The 20,474-nt window shown below is 33.7% G+C and overlaps 1 protein-coding gene across 1 annotated transcript in view; it reads left to right on the plus strand.

Moving 5' to 3' along the window:
• LOC141456485 (uncharacterized) overlaps positions 1-20,474 on the plus strand; it is a 638,647-nt gene that overhangs the window by 216,790 nt on the left and 401,383 nt on the right. The window lies entirely within an intron of this gene.

Genomic DNA, 20,474 nt, shown 5'->3' on the forward strand with positions numbered 1-20,474 from the left:
TAAAATTGTAAATATACCAAATATATTGGTTATTGCATAAGTGAAGGTATTCTGAGTGTTGGTGGCGTCCCCACCCTTCCCTTTCCTTTAGTTTTATTTCATAGTCAAAGACTTTTCAATAGCCTTTAGGATTTAGATCTCTGAGGAATGTAAGATTTAAGTGCAAATCTCTTGTAGAGCTGATAAAGTGCGTTGCTATGTAATCACCTTTATGTATCTCATTCACGTTGCTAAAAAAAAGAGAAGGTTACGTAGTATCTTTACCAACATGCTCCACTATTTATTTCTTACAGAAATAATTTTTAGTAAAAGTTATTGAAATGTATAGTGAGAAGGAACTCATTGAACAGGTTTAAATCATTCAGTATTAGTATTTCGTTTTCTGTGCGCTTACCAATGCTTTTTTAATTTGTTATTGCATGCTATACAAAACAAATAAATAACTATATCTTGCAACGAATTAGGTAACTCATACAATACAATGCGTATTAAGTGCAACCGCTGGGGACGTGATCGAAATGCCAGCAATTGCTAGAACTGTGCGGGTATTAATTTCAGGCTTAATTTCACGAGATGACCAAGCGGCCATCACCGTCTGGATGGGAATTGGACAAGAGGATCACAGCTATAGGATTAGGGTGATTGGATAGATTAGTGTGGAATCTAACGAAACGTGAGTGGATTATTTCGGTAATAAAAGGATATTGAGTTCTCTACAAAGTGTATAATTGGAAACTTAGAAAGGTTTATTAATGATTTGACAGTGAATTTTGGATTGGAAAGAATATGGATGTTGAATATGGCTGAGCTCTTTAGATTTGTATGTAGTTGTCAATCAATGGAGTTATGTCCAAGAAGATGCCATATTTGACTGTCTCTTTAGTCTGGTCTCTAATCAGGAATGAAGACTCCAAGTTAGTCTACTGTCCAGTCGATTTCTTCTACTAGAAGAACCCCTCTTAGTGGCCTTAGTTAGAAGTCAGTACAGCCTGTTTATTTTTTAGCAAAGTTGGATACCTTTGTTTCAGCATTATCATAATTATACTTGCTTTTGATTAATCTATTTAGCCAGTGTGAACACCATTCATCTAAAAAAATTGAAGTGATTCCGCATATTTGGGCATACATACATACATACTGCATACATACTCTCAATATCTTCTCAACTTATGGATCTGTTCTCAAGAAAACTATAGCATACAACTCAGGAAAATGACGTGCGCAAGAGCACAAATTTGCATACGAATAATATCATGTTTACTTAGGGAGTTATTAGGGCCCCATTTCACAGCAAAACCATGACCCAAAAAAATTTCAACTCTCAATATCTTCTCAACTTATGGATCTGTACTCAAGATAACTACAGCATACAACTCAGGAAAATGACGTGCGCAAGAGTACAAATTTGCATACGAATAATATGATGTTTACTTAGGGAGTTATTAGGGCCCCATTTCACAGCAAAACCATGACCCAAAAAAATTTCAACTCTCAATATCTCCTCAACGTATGGATCTGTACTCAAGAAAACTATAGCATAAAACTCAGCAAAATAACGCGTGTAAGAGCACAAAATTGCATACGAATAATATGATGTTTACTTAGGATGTTATAAGAAACCCCTTTCACAACAAAACCATGACCCAAAAAAACTTCAACTCTCAATATCTTCTCAACTTTTGGATCTGTACTCAAGAAAACTATAGCATACAATTCAGTAAAATAACGTATGTAAGAGCACAAAATTTCTTACGAATAATATGAGGTTTACTTAGGGAGTTATAAGGGGCCCATTTCACAGCAAAACCATGATCCAAAAATAATTTTAACTCTCAATATCTTCTCAACTTTTGGATCGGTAATCAAGAAAACTATAGCATACAACTCAGTAAAATAACGTGTTACAGCACAAAATTACATACGAATAATATGATGTTTACTTAGGGAGTTACGAGTATAATGGCCCCATTTCACAGCAAAACCATGACCCAAAGAAATTTCAACTCTCAATATCTTCTCAACTTTTGGATTTGTACTCAAGAAAACTATCGCATAAAACTCAGTAAAATAACGTGTGAAAGAGCACAAAATTGCATACGAATAATATGATGTTTACTTAGGGAGTTATTAGGGCCCCATTTCACACCAAAACCATGACCCAAAAAAATTTCAACTCTCAATGTCTTCTCAACTTCTGGATCTGTATTCAAGAAAACTATAGCATACAACTCAGGAAAATGACGTGCGCAAGAGCACAAATTTGCATACGAATAATATGATGTTTACTTAGGGAGTTATTAGGGCCCCATTTCACACCAAAACCATGACCCAAAAAAATTTCAACTCTCAATATCTTCTCAACTTATGTATCTGTACTCAAGAAAACTATAGCATACAACTCAGGAAAATGACGTGCGCAAGAGCACAAATTTGCATACGAATAATATGATGTTTACTTAGGGAGTTATTAGGGCCCCATTTCACACCAAAACCATGACCCAAAAAAATTTCAACTTTCAATATCTTCACAACTTATGGATCTGTACTCAAGATAACTATAGCATACAACTCAGGAAAATGACGTGCGCAAGAGCACAAATTTGCATACGAATACTATGATGTTTACTTAGGGAGTTATTAGGGCCCCATTTCACAGCAAAACCATGACCCAAAAAAATTTCAACTCTCAATATCTTCTCAACTTCTGGATCTGTACTCAAGAAAACTATAGCATACAACTCAGGAAAATGACGTGCGCAGGAGCACAAATTTGCATACGAATAATATGATGTTTACTTAGGGAGTTATTAGGGCCCTATTTCACAGTAAAACCATGACCCAAAAAAATTTCAACTCTCAATATCTCTTCAACTTATGGATCTGTATTCAAGATAACTATAGCATACAACAAAGGAACATGACGTGCGCAAGAGCACAAATTTGCATACGAATAATATGATGTTTACTTAGGGAGTTATTAGGGCCCCATTTCACAGCAAAACCATGACCCAAAAAAATTTCAACTCTTAATATCTTCTCAACTTATGGATCTGTACTCAAGAAAACAGTAGTATACAACTCAGGAAAATGACGTGCGCAAGAGCACAAATTTGCATACGAATACTATGATGTTTACTTAGGGAGTTATTAGGGCCCCATTTCACAGCAAAACCATGATCCAAAAAAATTTCAACTCTCAATATCTTCTCAACTTCTGGATCTGTACTCAAGAAAACTATAGCATACAACTCAGGAAAATGACGTGCGCAGGAGCACAAATTTGCATACGAATAATATGATGTTTACTTAGGGAGTTATTAGGGCCCCATTTCACAGTAAAACCATGACCCAAAAAAATTTCAACTCTCAATATCTCTTCAACTTATGGATCTGTATTCAAGAAAACTATAGCATACAACAAAGGAAAATGACGTGCGCAAGAGCACAAATTTGCATACGAATAATATCATGTTTACTTAGGGAGTTATTAGGGCCCCATTTCACAGCAAAACCATGACCCAAAAAAATTTTAACTCTCAATATCTTCTCAACTTCTGGATCTGTACTCAAGAAAACTATAGCATACAACTCAGGAAAATGACGTGCGCAAGAGCACAAATTTGCATACGAATAATATGATGTTTACTTAGGGAGTTATTAGGGCCCCATTTCACAGTAAAACCATGACCCAAAAAAATTTCTACTTTCAATATCTCTTCAACTTATGGATCTGTATTCAAGAAAACTATAGCATACAACAAAGGAAAATGACGTGCGCAAGAGCACAAAATTGCATACGAATAATATGATGTTTACTTAGGGAGTTATTAGGGCCCCATTTCACACCAAAACCATGACCCAAAAAAATTTCAACTCTCAATGTCTTCTCAACTTCTGGATCTGTATTCAAGAAAACTATAGCATACAACTCAGGAAAATGACGTGCGCAAGAGCACAAATTTGCATACGAATAATATGATGTTTACTTAGGGAGTTATAAGGGCCCCATTTCACAGCAAAACCATGACCCAAAAAAATTTCAACTCTCAATATCTTCTCAACTTATGGATCTGTACTCAAGAAAACTATAGCATACAACAAAGGAAAATGACGTGCGCAAGAGCACAAATTTGCATACGAATAATATCATGTTTACTTAGGGAGTTATTAGGGCCCCATTTCACAGCAAAACCATGACCCAAAAAAATTTTAACTCTCAATATCTTCTCAACTTCTGGATCTGTACTCAAGAAAACTATAGCATACAACTCAGGAAAATGACGTGCGCAAGAGCACAAATTTGCATACGAATAATATGATGTTTACTTAGGGAGTTATTAGGGCCCCATTTCACAGTAAAACCATGACCCAAAAAAATTTCAACTTTCAATATCTCTTCAACTTATGGATCTGTATTCAAGAAAACTATAGCATACAACAAAGGAAAATGACGTGCGCAAGAGCACAAAATTGCATACGAATAATATGATGTTTACTTAGGGAGTTATTAGGGCCCCATTTCACACCAAAACCATGACCCAAAAAAATTTCAACTCTCAATGTCTTCTCAACTTGTGGATCTGTATTCAAGAAAACTATAGCATACAACTCAGGAAAATGACGTGCGCAAGAGCACAAATTTGCATACGAATAATATGATGTTTACTTAGGGAGTTATAAGGGCCCCATTTCACAGCAAAACCATGACCCAAAAAAATTTCAACTCTCAATATCTTCTCAACTTATGGATCTGTACTCAAGAAAACTATAGCATACATCTTAAGAAAATGACGTGCGCAAGAGCACAAATTTGCATACGAATAATATGATGTTAATTAGGGAGTTATTAGGGCCTCATTTCACAGCAAAACCATGACCCAAAAAAATTTCAACTCTTAATATCTTCTCAACTTATGGATCTGTACTCAAGAAAACTATAGCATACAACTCAGGAAAATGACGTGCGCAAGAGCACAAATTTGCATACGAATAATATGATGTTTACTTAGGGAGTAATTAGGGCCCCATTTCACAGCAAAACCATGATCCAAAAAAATTTCAACTCTCAATATCTTCTCAACTTATGTATCTGTACTCAAGAAAACTATAGCATACAACTCAGGAAAATGACGTGCGCAGGAGCACAAATTTGCATACGAATAATATGATGTTTACTTAGGGAGTTATTAGGGCCCCATTTCACAGTAAAACCATGACCCAAAAAAATTTCAACTCTCAATATCTCTTCAACTTATGGATCTGTATTCAAGAAAACTATAGCATACAACAAAGGAAAATGACGTGCGCAAGAGCACAAATTTGCATACGAATAATATCATGTTTACTTAGGGAGTTATTAGGGCCCATTTCACAGCAAAACCATGACCCAAAAAAATTTCAACTCTCAATATCTTCTCAACTTCTGGATCTGTACTCAAGAAAACTATAGCATACAACTCAGGAAAATGACGTGCGCAAGAGCACAAATTTGCATACGAATAATATGATGTTTACTTAGGGAGTTATTAGGGCCCTATTTCACAGTAAAACCATGACCCAAAAAAATTTCAACTCTCAATATCTCTTCAACTTATGGATCTGTATTCAAGATAACTATAGCATACAACAAAGGAACATGACGTGCGCAAGAGCACAAATTTGCATACGAATAATATGATGTTTACTTAGGGAGTTATTAGGGCCCCATTTCACAGCAAAACCATGACCCAAAAAAATTTCAACTCTTAATATCTTCTCAACTTATGGATCTGTACTCAAGAAAACAGTAGTATACAACTCAGGAAAATGACGTGCGCAAGAGCACAAATTTGCATACGAATACTATGATGTTTACTTAGGGAGTTATTAGGGCCCCATTTCACAGCAAAACCATGATCCAAAAAAATTTCAACTCTCAATATCTTCTCAACTTCTGGATCTGTACTCAAGAAAACTATAGCATACAACTCAGGAAAATGACGTGCGCAGGAGCACAAATTTGCATACGAATAATATGATGTTTACTTAGGGAGTTATTAGGGCCCCATTTCACAGTAAAACCATGACCCAAAAAAATTTCAACTCTCAATATCTCTTCAACTTATGGATCTGTATTCAAGAAAACTATAGCATACAACAAAGGAAAATGACGTGCGCAAGAGCACAAATTTGCATACGAATAATATCATGTTTACTTAGGGAGTTATTAGGGCCCCATTTCACAGCAAAACCATGACCCAAAAAAATTTCAACTCTCAATATCTTCTCAACTTCTGGATCTGTACTCAAGAAAACTATAGCATACAACTCAGGAAAATGACGTGCGCAAGAGCACAAATTTGCATACGAATAATATGATGTTTACTTAGGGAGTTATTAGGGCCCCATTTCACAGTAAAACCATGACCCAAAAAAATTTCTACTTTCAATATCTCTTCAACTTATGGATCTGTATTCAAGAAAACTATAGCATACAACAAAGGAAAATGACGTGCGCAAGAGCACAAATTTGCATACGAATAATATCATGTTTACTTAGGGAGTTATTAGGGCCCCATTTCACAGCAAAACCATCACCCAAAAAAATTTCAACTCTCAATATCTTCTCAACTTATGGATCTGTACTCAAGAAAACAGTAGTATACAACTCAGGAAAATGACGTGCGCAAGAGCACAAATTTGCATACGAATAATATGATGTTTACTTAGGGAGTTATTAGGGCCCCATTTCACAGCAAAACCATGACCCAAAAAAAATTCAACTCTCAATATCTTCTCAACTTATGGATCTGTACTCAAGAAAACTATAGCATATAACTCAGGAAAATGACGCACGCTGGAGCACAAATTTGCATACGAATAATATGATGTTTACTTAGGGAGTTATTAGGGCCCCATTTCACAGCAAACCATGACCCAAAAAAATTTCAACTCTCAATATCTTCTCAACTTATGGATCTGTACTGAAGAATACTATAGTATACAACTCAGGAAAATGACGTGCGCAAGAGCACAAATTTGCATACGAATAATATGATGTTTACTTAGGGAGTTATTAGGGCCCCATTTCACAGCAAAACCATGACCCAAAAAAATTTCAACTCTCAATATCTTCTCAACTTATGGATCTGTACTCAAGATAACTACAGCATACAACTCAGGAAAATGACGTGCGCAAGAGTACAAATTTGCATACGAATAATATGATGTTTACTTAGGGAGTTATTAGGGCCCCATTTCACAGCAAAACCATGACCCATAAAAATTTCAACTCTCAATATCTTCTCAACTTATGGATCTGTACTGAAGAAAACTATAGCATTACAACTCAGGAAAATGACGTGCGCAGGAGCACAAATTTGCATACGAATAATATGATGTTTACTTAGGGAGTTATTAGGGCCCCATTTCACAGCAAACCATGACCCAAAAAAATTTCAACTCTCAATATCTTCTCAACTTATGGATCTGTACTGAAGAATACTATAGTATACAACTCAGGAAAATGACGTGCGCAAGAGCACAAATTTGCATACGAATAATATGATGTTTACTTAGGGAGTTATTAGGGCCCCATTTCACAGCAAAACCATGACCCAAAAAAATTTCAACTCTCAATATCTTCTCAACTTATGGATCTGTACTCAAGATAACTACAGCATACAACTCAGGAAAATGACGTGCGCAAGAGTACAAATTTGCATACGAATAATATGATGTTTACTTAGGGAGTTATTAGGGCCCCATTTCACAGCAAAACCATGACCCATAAAAATTTCAACTCTCAATATCTTCTCAACTTATGGATCTGTACTGAAGAAAACTATAGCATTACAACTCAGGAAAATGACGTGCGCAGGAGCACAAATTTGCATACGAATAATATGATGTTTACTTAGGGAGTTATTAGGGCCCCATTTCACAGCAAAACCATGACCCAAAAAAATTTCAACTCTCAATATCTTCTCAACTTATGGATCTGCATTCAAGAAAACTATAGCATACAACTTAGGAAAATGACGTGCGCAAGAGCACAAATTTGCATACGAATAATATGATGTTTACTTAGGGAGTTATTAGGGCCCCATTTCACAGCCAAACCATGACCCAAAAAAATTTCAACTCTCAATATCTTCTCAACTTATGGATCTGTACTCAAGAAAACTGTAGCATACAGCTCAGGAAAATGACGTGCGCAAGAGCACAAATTTGCATACGAATAATATGATGTTTACTTAGGGAGTTATTAGGGCCCCATTTCACAGCAAAACCATGTCCCAAAAAAATTTCAACTCTCAATATCTTCTCAACTTATGGATCTGTACTCAAGAAAACTATAGCATACAACTCAAGAAAATGACGTGCGCAAGAGCACAAATTTGCATACGAATAATATGATGTTTACTTAGGGAGTTATTAGGGCCCAATTTCACAGCAAAACCATGTCCCAAAAAAATTTCAACTCTCAATATCTTCTCAACTTATGGATCTGTACTCTAGAAAACTATAGCATACAACTCAAGAAAATGACGTGCGCAAGAGCATAAATTTGCATACGAATAATATGATGTTTACTTAGGGAGTTATTAGGGCCCAATTTCACAGCAAAACCATGACCCAAAAAAATTTCAACTCTCAATATCTTCTCAACTTATGGATCTGTACTGAAGAAAACTACAGTATACAACTCAGGAAAATGACGTGCGCAAGAGCACAAATTTGCATACGAATAATATGATGTTTACTTAGGGAGTTATTAGGGCCCCATTTCACAGCAAAACTATGACCCAAAAAAATTTCAACTCTCAATGTCTTCTCAGCTTATGGATCTGTACTCAAGAAAACTATAGCATACAACACAGGAAAATGACGTGCGCAAGAGCACAAATTTGCATACGAATAATATGATGTTTACTTAGGGTGTTATTAGGGCCCCATTTCACAGCAAAACCATGACCCAAAAAACTATCATCACTAAATGGAGTAGAAATTACTTAATAAATCATAGATTGCCTTCATTGAATTCCTCATCACTCAAATTGATTTAATTAATATAGCGTTTCCCAACCTTTTTTGGCTCGCGTACCACTTGGTAGTACATCATATTAAATTGTAGTACTTCGTAAAAATGTTTGTATTTCATGAAATTTGTTATTCCTAGTGTGTTATTTATTGGTATATAGATACAATGTATCTGTTACAAAGGAGTTCAAGTTCATGTTCACTTTATAAACTTTGTATAGTGTAAGATCTTAGTTTTAAAACTTTTTTTAAATAATTAAAAATTGGGTACATATTTTTCTCTTCAAAATTATTAATTAATTTACAAAGTTCTTCTTTAGTATTATTATATTTGAGCCCAAATCTTCTAAAATAATTTCTTTTAAGCATTCATCTACCTGTAAGTACCAATTAAATTTAATGTTACTTGGATAGAGCTTACTCATTACAATCAAGTCTCTTTAAGCAGATTTTTTACATAGTTATCATTTAAGTTCTGTCACATGATAATTCTATTAAATTTGCTTTACCTTTTATTAATTATGATGTAGCTTTTCCCAAATTTTCATTATAGACAGGGTTTAAAATCCAATTATCATTTGTGTTTTCGGATTTTGGAAAATACTCCATGAAAGACAATTTTAATCCAGTTAAATGTGCTATTGTATTTTACCTTATTTTACTGTACATATTAACAACTTTAGTGTATAATATTATTAACTAAAATAATTTTTATGTATTATAAGAAAAAATGTTTCTTTGATATTTTTGTGCTTTCATTTTTTTTTTTTAAATTTTTTTATGTCCGCCATTATTGATTATTTTTCGTGTACCACCAACCAGCAACTCGCGTACCACCAAGTTGGGAAACGCTGAATTAGTACGTAAAATGGATAAATTTAAATATTTTATAGAAGATGAAATATTTAATAGGCCTAATTTTTAAAGCTTAGATTTAAAGGAGGCGTTTGCAAATTTATTTAAATAAATATCTAAAATTCAGTTTGCTTCCATGCTCATATAGAATGTTATATTCTAGAAGAGAATTCACAATAAACTCAACCAAGGTTTGTTTGATTTATTGATCAAGTTTACCAGTTCATGTTGATCTTTTGCTTCTTCTTCTTCTTGAATCTCAAAAAACTGGTGTGAGTAGGGTAGAAACTCATTCTGTGACGTCAATACTGAACTTATACTGTGAATATATCTTTAAACATAAAAGCGGTTTTGCTTTTATATATGAGTTGATTTTCGCTTGAATTTTCTCGCCAAATTCGGATTAAAGTATTACTGTTCATCTATTTCCATTAAATCTTCTTACATATATACAGTTAATATTTTACTAGTACTATATTATTATTGAGCGAAAACAGAGTAAAAAAAAAGGTTATCGCGTATTTTAGATATTTTCTGTGAACCGGCTTCTCTAAACTAGAGATAGATAAATTGGTGCAAAAAACGACCAAAATTTGAAATATTTTACTGGACAAATTATTTCTAGAGAAGAGTTCTGGATAATTTCAACAATTGTTTGTTTTTTGAATATTTGTTGAAAGTTTGATTACCAACAGCGAGAACAGAAGACAGAACTTGACAATAAAGGTCCCTCTTCATACATTTTTGGCACAGAGTCAAAAAACAAAATTAAATATCATGAAAAATAAATATTTAATTTGAGTGGGAGAAAGTTTTACAATTCCCAGATTCATTTAAATTGAGGAAATCTTTAAGGAAAAACTCTTCTAAGTCTTTTTAACGATTTCTTTTTCTGGAACTTGTTAGAAGAAAATTCCCTGATTAATCTCAGTTTGACTAAAAACTTATTTTCTTCTCATTATTTTTTGTTTTACGACCTCTCTGACCAGCTTATATAGATTTCCTTAGCTGGGGTGTACTTATTGCCGTACAAACTTTTTTCACTTCTATTTAGATACTTGAATCTAAGATTGTTAATCGAATGATCTCCAAAGCATTCCATGTTTATAAGCCTTTTATAAAGGATTTTCTGAAGTTCTATTTTTTTTTTCTTTTTGAATCCGATATTAATAATCATTAATATTTTCTCCATAACTCGACTCCATAACTGACACGACTTCTTTTTACATAAACTCCTACACTTTCAACCTGTGGAATTTCTTCAAAAACGGAATATGAATTTGTTAAATGTCTTTCTTTAATCGTAATAAATAATATTGACGTAAAACTCCAGGAAAGTCAACCTTTTTTCCCATAACTACCCTATAAATTTTCTCCTAGAAAATTATAAAAAAAAAAGTTATGGTTCTACGTGCATGAACTATAAATACTATCTATAATAAATGCAGAAGCCATTTACGAAAAAAATGATCAAAAATAGATTAAAAATGTACTTGGTAAAGTGGTACTTGCAGTTCAGCGATTTCTTCGAGCTCTAAATTTTCAGGTACTCATTTAATCCTTCTAACAAATTGATAAGAGCAAAACGTGTAAAAGCACTTTAGAGGTAGGTCTACAACCTCTTTCTCTAAGAAGTGCTCTTTTCCAAATTTTCTTTGGTAATTGTTTCAAAAATAATGTTACAGACTTGTACATGAACAGTGTATGTGTGTCCCCTTAGTTTAACGAAAATCTTTTCCAAGTAATTTTCGAGATAATTACCCGGGTGTATAATTCCGTTTTCAGGGATTTTTTTGATCGCTGGATTTTTGACTCTGGTGGCATAAAATCAAATGGAAGAGAATAATTTTTAGACTTATGCGTAAAAACCACAGATTTTTCGTTCATCTCTCTTTTTACGGTGAAAACGCAGTTTAGCGCTAGTATTTTGTTTTTAGCTAGTTCCACCTGTGTCATCTGACAGTAATCTTACTTTTAATGGCCATCAGGTTTTATCATAACCAGAACGTCTCTTAACCCATTTTTGCCCGAATTATTTTTTTTCAAATAATTTTTTAAATTTCATGTTTCTGTTGTTTTATTGACCCAAAATAAGTGTTCTATACTTTTTTTAATTAAAAATTGTCTATAGTTATCGAAAAAACAGGTGATCCTTTTTTGGAACTCCAGGCATATAAAGGGGTTTGGTTAGGTTACTAAACTTTCAATGGTAGAAAAAGGATTTTTTTATGAAAACGCAAATTTACAACAATTAATTGTATTTGAAATAATATTATTTACAAAGAGTGGTGTGATAACTTTTAAAACAATTTAAATGCAATCTAACCTTACATTTCTCACATAATTTAGTGGTATTTTTCTTACAAATAGCACATCTGCCTTGTTTTGCTGCTGCAGTCAAACAATGATCGTTTTCATCAAATCTCACTCCTTCAGGTGTACGGCTTAATATCTCTTTTGATGTTTTTGGCCTTCCGCCACCAGCCGGTAAATTAGCATATTTCCTTAGATAAGTTTGCACTATTTTTCTTTTGAAATGTAAATAATCAAGTGAATTTGGATTATTTCTTCTATGGTATTGCCAAGCATTTTGAGTGGATGCATCAATGAAGAAAATAAACAATGGCCACCACCATTTCTTTGAACGAATAGATATTCGGCAATCACTTATATTTTCATCCATTCTATCTACTCCGCCCATGAATTTATTGTACTGAGCAATGCAGTGTGGTTGTTGAATTGTCACTTTTCTCTTTTCACTTGCAGCCCATCTACTTGCTAATCCTACAGGTTCCATTCCATCACAATTGCTTATCAAATGCACGATTCTGTTATCGTTCCATGCTACAATCATGCAGTTCGAAGAGGCATCTGTTCGAAAATCAAATACACCTCTTTCAAGTTTAGAAATTTCTTTATCGTCCATTAGAGGACATTTTTGCAGTCTATTTTTCATGATCGTGCCTGTATAACCAATTCCATGTTCTGCCAAATGATTTGCTAAAGAAATTGAACTAAAAAACCTGTCCGAATAAATTTTAAAAGGATAATTTTTAGGTAGGCAGTCAACTAATTTCATAACAATATGTTCTCCTAAGCCTACTTCCTTAGGACGATCGTGATCTTTTCCAGTGTAAGGTAGCATCTTTATCAAGTACCCCAGAGGTTCGCACAGGCACCACATTTTATAGCCGTATCTTATTGGTTTTCCACGAATAAACTGTTTCGCGCCATGCCGACCATAATATGGGATCATGCTCTCATCTACACATAATTCTTTGCACATTTGTGCATATTTTTTGAACTTCTCATTCAGTAAATTTAACAAAGGTGTCAGTTTGGCAAATCTATCGTTAACAATAAGGTTATCATTATCAGCACAGTGACAATACTTTTTCAGAAGTTCGAATCTATTTCTTCTCATGGCCTTACTAACAGTTTCGATGTATGTCTCAGTATCAACTTCCCACAACATCCTCCATCTAGTTACTTGGAGATAACTAGATAAAATTAAAATAGCCACGAAGCATTTAATTTCTTCACGGGAAGTTTGAAATAGGTAATCACCTTTTTGGCAAGCGTAACGCACAAACATATTTTTCAAAAATTCCCAAACTTCTTCGTCGAAAAACATTTCAAAACATTTAATAGGATCATCATTTAAAGAACGAGGGAAATGTCCCCAGTTTGCTTCAGAAATGAAACTGTATGGCTGAGTTAATCTCTTTGAAGGGATTTTAGCTGCCATTATATCAGACTTCACCCAATTCCTGACTTCGGTTTTCTTTTTGGAAGTAAATTCTTCTTCATTTTCCTTCTCAGGTAGCCTTTTTCAATACGAACAATTTCAACTTTAGCTTCACTTCTAAGTTGTCGGCCAGACAAATTGTTTATTGTTCCTCCAACATCTTCATCCCCACTATCCTTATCACTTTCCATTCCATCGTCAGGTGGCAGTAAATAAATTTCTGCTGAAGCGAAATTTTTGTCTTCTTCAAGAAGAGAAATTAATTTCTCCGCGGTTCCAAACCTATAATAAATAAAATCAACCTTAGAATGAAAATTAAATTGACAGAAACAAAAGTGACATTAGAGCCTAGTGTTCCAGAATTGGAACATTTGTATTTATGTAGCCATAAACAATTGAAAATAAGTTTAAATTGATTCAAACACTTTCTATTCAAATTATTAAACTATAATTGAATAAAAAGAAATAAAATAATAAAAGAAATAAAATGTTAAATAGTTAAATTGTCTTACCTTCCTTCAGACATAACGGGCAACAAAAATGAGGTTTAATAATCCGCACTTATCTCGCTAAAAACCAAAAGTACAATCTTTTCTGCACACTACACTGTCCCCAATCCTAAAGGTTTCCAAAAACAAACCAGAACATGATCGCACGCTCAGAGCATGCTCAGACCTGCTAGTTTTACAAAAAAAATTCACGTTCCAAAAATGGAACACTGGGAAAAAATGGGTTAAACATGAATTCTGTGAATGCTTTGTAAAGTGAATAGAAACCAATAAAAAAAAATCCATTTGAATTGGATGCAGTTATAACATTCAGATAGGTAATTGGATTTACCTTTCAAAAGAGTCTGTACGAGCGTTAAGTACAAGAATATTTTACAAATGTGTAGAATGTGTTAGAGAAGGATGGAAAAGCGTAGCGTAAAGGTATAAATCCTGAATTTATGTCACATCCTCGGAGGGTTCAAGGATTGGGATAATTTCTGTTCTGTAGAAAGGGAAAGGATGAGGTAGAGAATTTAAAGAAAAACGTGACTGAGAAAGGACCAATTCTTTTAGAAAATGAAAAAGAAAAAAGAGTTCTTTTATAAACCGTTCTTAGTACAGAGAGACGTGAATTTCACACATGTAAGGGTATTATTTGATATTTTAAGGGCGGTTAGGGCATGTTTGTGTTGTGTACGTGTTAAACGCTCCCTTTATATTACTCTGAACATTGTTTGGTGGAATGGTTGTTAAGTAGAAGATAACCATGTTAGTGAATAAAGCACCCGCCATTAAGCTAGACATTTCGGGATAGGACACTTCAACCTGAGGATTAGAATACTATTTAGGCACTAGTATTAGGTAGCACTTCCTTTTTTAACACTTTACAGTCGGTGACTCTACCGCGAAAGGGACGAAAACTATAATGCCTCCGTTATGATTTTTATTCTCTTAGCCTCTGTACTATCGTAAAGGTTCTTATCCTGGTCCTAAAGTGGATCTAGCTCAGTGACCCAGTGGGTTACGGCTCAATACAATAGGGTACAGAATAATTTTTATAATGGACGGACAAAGGTTTAATGAAGGAGGTCAGTTTCCGCATAGTTGCTATTATTTTTTAAGATCTAATAATATTTAAATGCCTTTGATAACTTCCAGCCCTTTGATAACTTCCAACGCCTGTCACCCGGCCTATTCAAGACTAGGGTCAACACACGGCAAGAGATGTTTGAGTGTGACCCGTAATTACAAGACTTGTCAATGTGTGGTGATGGCTATATATGGTCTCTCTACAGGAAGTGGGGGATCAGTCGATGATTATTCTTCAGTATTTTACCAGCGTAACATCAAGATTCTACCAGCGAGTTACACCGCGAGCGCGTCCCTATCTAAGTATTTAAACATATATCTATTTAACGTCATTACAGTTGTGCATTCTAGTTACAATTTAAATCATTTTAAATTATTGTAGTATATCTTTACAAACGTCTAAATTATTGTTAAAATATACATATTTATTTATTTCCGTAAACTCGTAATTCATATTCCGAATATCAACTCATCGCATCATAAACCTCCTCTTCAAGTCATCTGAACCCATTACAAAAGTAAGGTTGTAACTGCTTACTTGATGATTTTTTTTGTTATAATTTAGTTCTTTATTCATTTAATTGATTCTAAAAGTTAATTTAATTTAAAAAATATCTCACTGGGAGTTAATTTATACTATAATATTCCTTGTTGTATATGCTTAAATTTGTTAAATATGGTTGTCTAACTGTGGCCGATTTGCGACTAACTTGGGATTCCATAAGTGCTTTCAAGTTAACGCTTATTTTTCTAGAAATCCATTTAGTTATAGGGGGCGTTATAGGAGAAGGGGAGATTGTTGTTTTGTATCCATTTACGTAGTAGCATTGCATTAAATTCAGCTATCAATGCCACGCCCGTGTATGGTTCATTCTCTGCACAACTCGATTAACTCCATAAAACAAAAATGGAGAAATGCGAGGAAATAATGTACAATACATTGTTTTTTATAATTCAGTTTATAATATGAATTCAAATTTTGTTTGCGTTTATTTGTGCTACAATCAGCGCGTTAGTGCTATAAGTAGCAATGATAACGAGTGGAGAAGTTATCCAGTGGTAACACTCCAAAACATTAAGACTATTAGTCACTCTCTTCACTTGAGAGGAGATCACGAAGCCACTGTCTTTTAAGGCGTCTTGTCGGGTTGTCAGGAAGAATTCTAGAAGAAAGATTTTAAGCTAGAGGATTTATATGAGATTGCAGGCTGTAGTGGAGTTTTCTGTATCTATATTTAGCAACTTAGATGACAAAAGGAATGTTAAGATCAGTGTGTACATTCAGGTTAGAGACATAAAATGAAGCTTTTACAATAGTTCGAAGTATTTTAGACTGTAGCGATTGAATCCTTTGGAGATTAGAGCGTTTGGTTGAACCCCACAGCTCCATTCCATACGCCCAGATGGGTTTCAAAATTGAAGTGTAAATTAGTCTTTTTTTTTAGAGACGGTCTTGATCTATCGTCTAAGAATCTTTTAAGTAGTCAATAGCGTCTGTTCAGATCTGTTCTTTTAAGTCTAGTGTGGGGTTGAATTCAAATAAATTTACCGTCATCATTCAGCGCTTGCTACTGAATTTGAGTTTAATTATAGCAACGATTAAAGCGCGGAGTTAATCAAAATGGCTTCTGAAATTAACTATTTATTATTCAACGATTAAAAAAGTATTATCGTTCAATGGTGTTAATCTTTATTATTTGGGAAATTTATTATAGATATAAAAAGCTACGACCGAACCAAGTGCTTTGACTCTTAAATTTAAGATATTTCTAAAAGTAGAGTTAATCGATTTGTGCAGTAAACAGTTCTTATAATTATAAGAAAGATTATTTAAGTAATAAAGTAAAGGGAGCTGGCACGGTTAGGAAATGAAATAGCAGTTCACCAGGAGGTTCTAGGAATGCAAATCATTTGTCGCAAAATTCTCTTAGATGACTCTAAGTCACAGCTGACTGCTATTTTTCCTTATACAATGTATACAAATTTGCTTACATAATAAAAACATTTAAAATAGAAAAACTTTTAAAATGTACAACCGATTGATGTAAAAAATTCTTTCCTATTGTAGCTTCTAAAAACCTGAACATCCCTGTGAAATTCAATGGCTAATGGATAACTGACAACAGCTAATATTTCCTCTCAAGATGACAAGAAAATAGATGAAAACAAACATAAAAAACATGAACTTGGCATTCACAGTTCATTATGACATAATAAACCATACTGTAAATCTAGAATCTAAGAGATTGCTTTCACCAAATTAAACAAACTTGAAGTGCCAAGGTTAAACAGTGTATTTCTTGTCAATTAGTAATCAAAACTGGACTCTGCCATCTAGAGAAAGCAAGGAGTATTAGAGGAATTTTAATGAACATCTTTGTTTGAATTAATCAGCTTCTCTGAATTAAAACTGTCCGGTAGGACAGTTGTATAAGGGTTGATCGTCAAAAACTGCACGAAAAAGCGTAACGTTGAAAAACACCCAACTTTGACAATTTTTTTCTCTTTTTCTATAAAAGATAAAATTCCCAAATTTTCTTTAAAATATAGGGCAAACCCTCCTTTATAGCTGTAATTTTTTTGCAACCACCCAGATCTAATAGGTTTCGAGAAAAAAGTTGCTGAAAATGAGCAAAAACGGCTTTTTCAAAAAATGTTCTTGTTCTTGTTCTTGTTGTTGTTGTTGTTGTTGTTCTTCTTCTTCTTGTTACCTTTTTTGTAAACAACGTAGCGCCTAAACGCGTGAACCGATTTTCATGAATGAGGTGTCATTCGATTCGGAATTTTATGTAGATGTGCCTTTTGAGGGTCTCGATCCTGTACATCGAATGGGAGAGGAGTTAGCCCCCTTTATGTAAGGCCCCCTCCAAAATTATTATTACTAATTACTCTGTAAATCTTAGCCCGATTTTGATAAAATTTGGTAGGATGATAGGGTTAGGGCTCCCCTACGTAACATTAAAGCGGCAATCAGCTCTTACACTTGTTAAGGGGAAGTATAGGAATCGTTTCAAATTATCGACACGTGAACCGATTTTCATGAATGAAATGTCATTCGAATCGAAATTTTGTACAGATTTGCACTATAAAGGTCTCGACGCCGTGCCTCATAAGGAGGGGAGTTTGCCCCACCCAAATAAGGCCCTTTCTAAAACTATTATTACCAATATTTCTATAACGCTTAGTCCGATTTTGATAAAATTCAGCTCGAATAAGTGGTTAAAGCTCCTCTACATTGCTGATGCTCTTGCACCTACTAAGAGGAAGTACTGCAATCGTTTAAATTATCAATGAGTGAACCGATTTAAATCAATGAATTGTCGTTCGATTAAAAAATCTTTGCCTCTTTGCCTAGAAGTACTGCAATCGCAGTTTATTTTTCTTACTCCTCTTAAAAGGAAGTAATGAAATCGCAGTTTAATTTTGCTATTTACGCACAAATACCTTCCTATTTTATTCAAAACGCTTTTTCAAAAAAAGTTGTTACTGAGGATGGTTTGGGGGACCTTAACGATAATCATTCTTTAAAAAGATCTCTCTAGTGGTAGTTACGGTTCCGACTTACCATCTTATCAGGTTATAATGATAGAATTGCTTATTCCAAATTTAAAAAATTCTGTAAAGCAGATATGTAACTTTGTAAAATAGACAAAAAGGAAAATCTATCGAAAAGGTACAAAAATCTCTTTAACAAAAACTTACAGTTTAAAATGTTAAGTATAAGGGTTGATTAAACGCCAAAAGGTACACAAATCAGCAAGCACCCAACATTTCATTAATTCTTCATTAATATTTAAGTAATTTTACTGCATTAATTTTCATTAATATTTTTTAGAATTTATTAGATGTCACAGACCCTTATGCTGGCCACTTCATTTATATTTTTTTGTTATAATTATGATAAATCACACATATGTACATGCATGTTAAAGTAGAAAAAGACAAAGTTAGAGTAGGCTACTGTCTTGAATTCGACTTACCGAAATATTCGTGAGCACAAATAACACACAGTTAATAACAAGTAGATTATTCAACAACAATTATTGATTTCTCAATTGTAATTTAATTTAGTCCCCCTAATTTTACTTATAGTAAAATACTGGAATAATTAGCTGTCCTAAAAATATACATATCTTATTTACTTTATATTACATATTACATTTTTTTTTATAAAAAAAAGTTTTGAATTTTTTAGCCTCATAATTTTTTTTTATTTTTTATAACGTTTTTCTTTTTAACCTGTATTTAATAGTTTGATTATTATAAATAACTAGATATTACAGTCAATCTACAGTGCTACTTGAACAAATATTTTGTAGACGAAAATGGCCAGCATAAGGGTCTGTGACATCTAATAAATTCTAAAAAATATTAATGAAAATTAATGCAGTAAAATTACTTAAATATTAATGAAGAATTAATGAAATGTTGGGTGCTTGCTGATTTGTGTACCTTTTGGCGTTTAATCAACCCTTATACTTAACATTTTAAACTGTAAGTTTTTGTTAAAGAGATCTACTACTAGAGATACGTAGTTAGTTCAATGAAGTTGTGTTTTCTGCAGTGAACTGAAAAGAGTCAATTTTTAATAAGATTTAGGATGGACACATGAAGAGAAAAATAACTAGGGTTCACTGCACAAATCGATTAACACCACTTTTTTAAATAACTTAAATTTAAGTATCAAAGCACTTGGTTCAGTCATAGCTTTTTATAGTTATAATAAATTTCCCAAATAATAAAGGTTAACACCATTAAACGGCAAATTGTTGTTAGCCACTTAATAATAAATAATTTATTTCTACAGCCATTTTTATTTCCTCCATCGTTGCAATAATTCAAATCAAAAGTAGCTGGCGCTGAATTCGTATTTTTTTATTTTTTATTTTTCGGCGCATCAACAGCTGAGATTATTAGCGCCCGGAGCTTTTTTCAGTGCACAGCCGGCCTCCGGACAGTGTCCTCTCGTTACAGACAATACTGTCCATCACCAGACAGTAAGCTGTAAGAAGCTCCTAGGAAGAGAAAATCTAAGAAGTCTGCAGCTGGATTCGAACCCAGGACCTCCGCGCGGGAGTCCAGTACGCTAACCGCATAGCTAATCCCTTCCCTCTTGAATTCGTATTTTAAACGGAATTTTTTAAAAACTAAAAAATGTATATTATTTCGTCGCATTTCTCCATTTTTTTTTTTTTTTTTTTTTTATTGAGTTAATCGAGTTGTACAGTTAAAGGCTTATACAAATGAACAGGACCAAATAACCCAGTTCG

The sequence above is a fragment of the Rhodnius prolixus genome, unplaced genomic scaffold (genome assembly GCF_049639745.1).
Source record: "Rhodnius prolixus isolate KJV_2025 unplaced genomic scaffold, Rpr scaffold_4, whole genome shotgun sequence".
NCBI lineage: Eukaryota > Metazoa > Arthropoda > Insecta > Hemiptera > Reduviidae > Rhodnius > Rhodnius prolixus.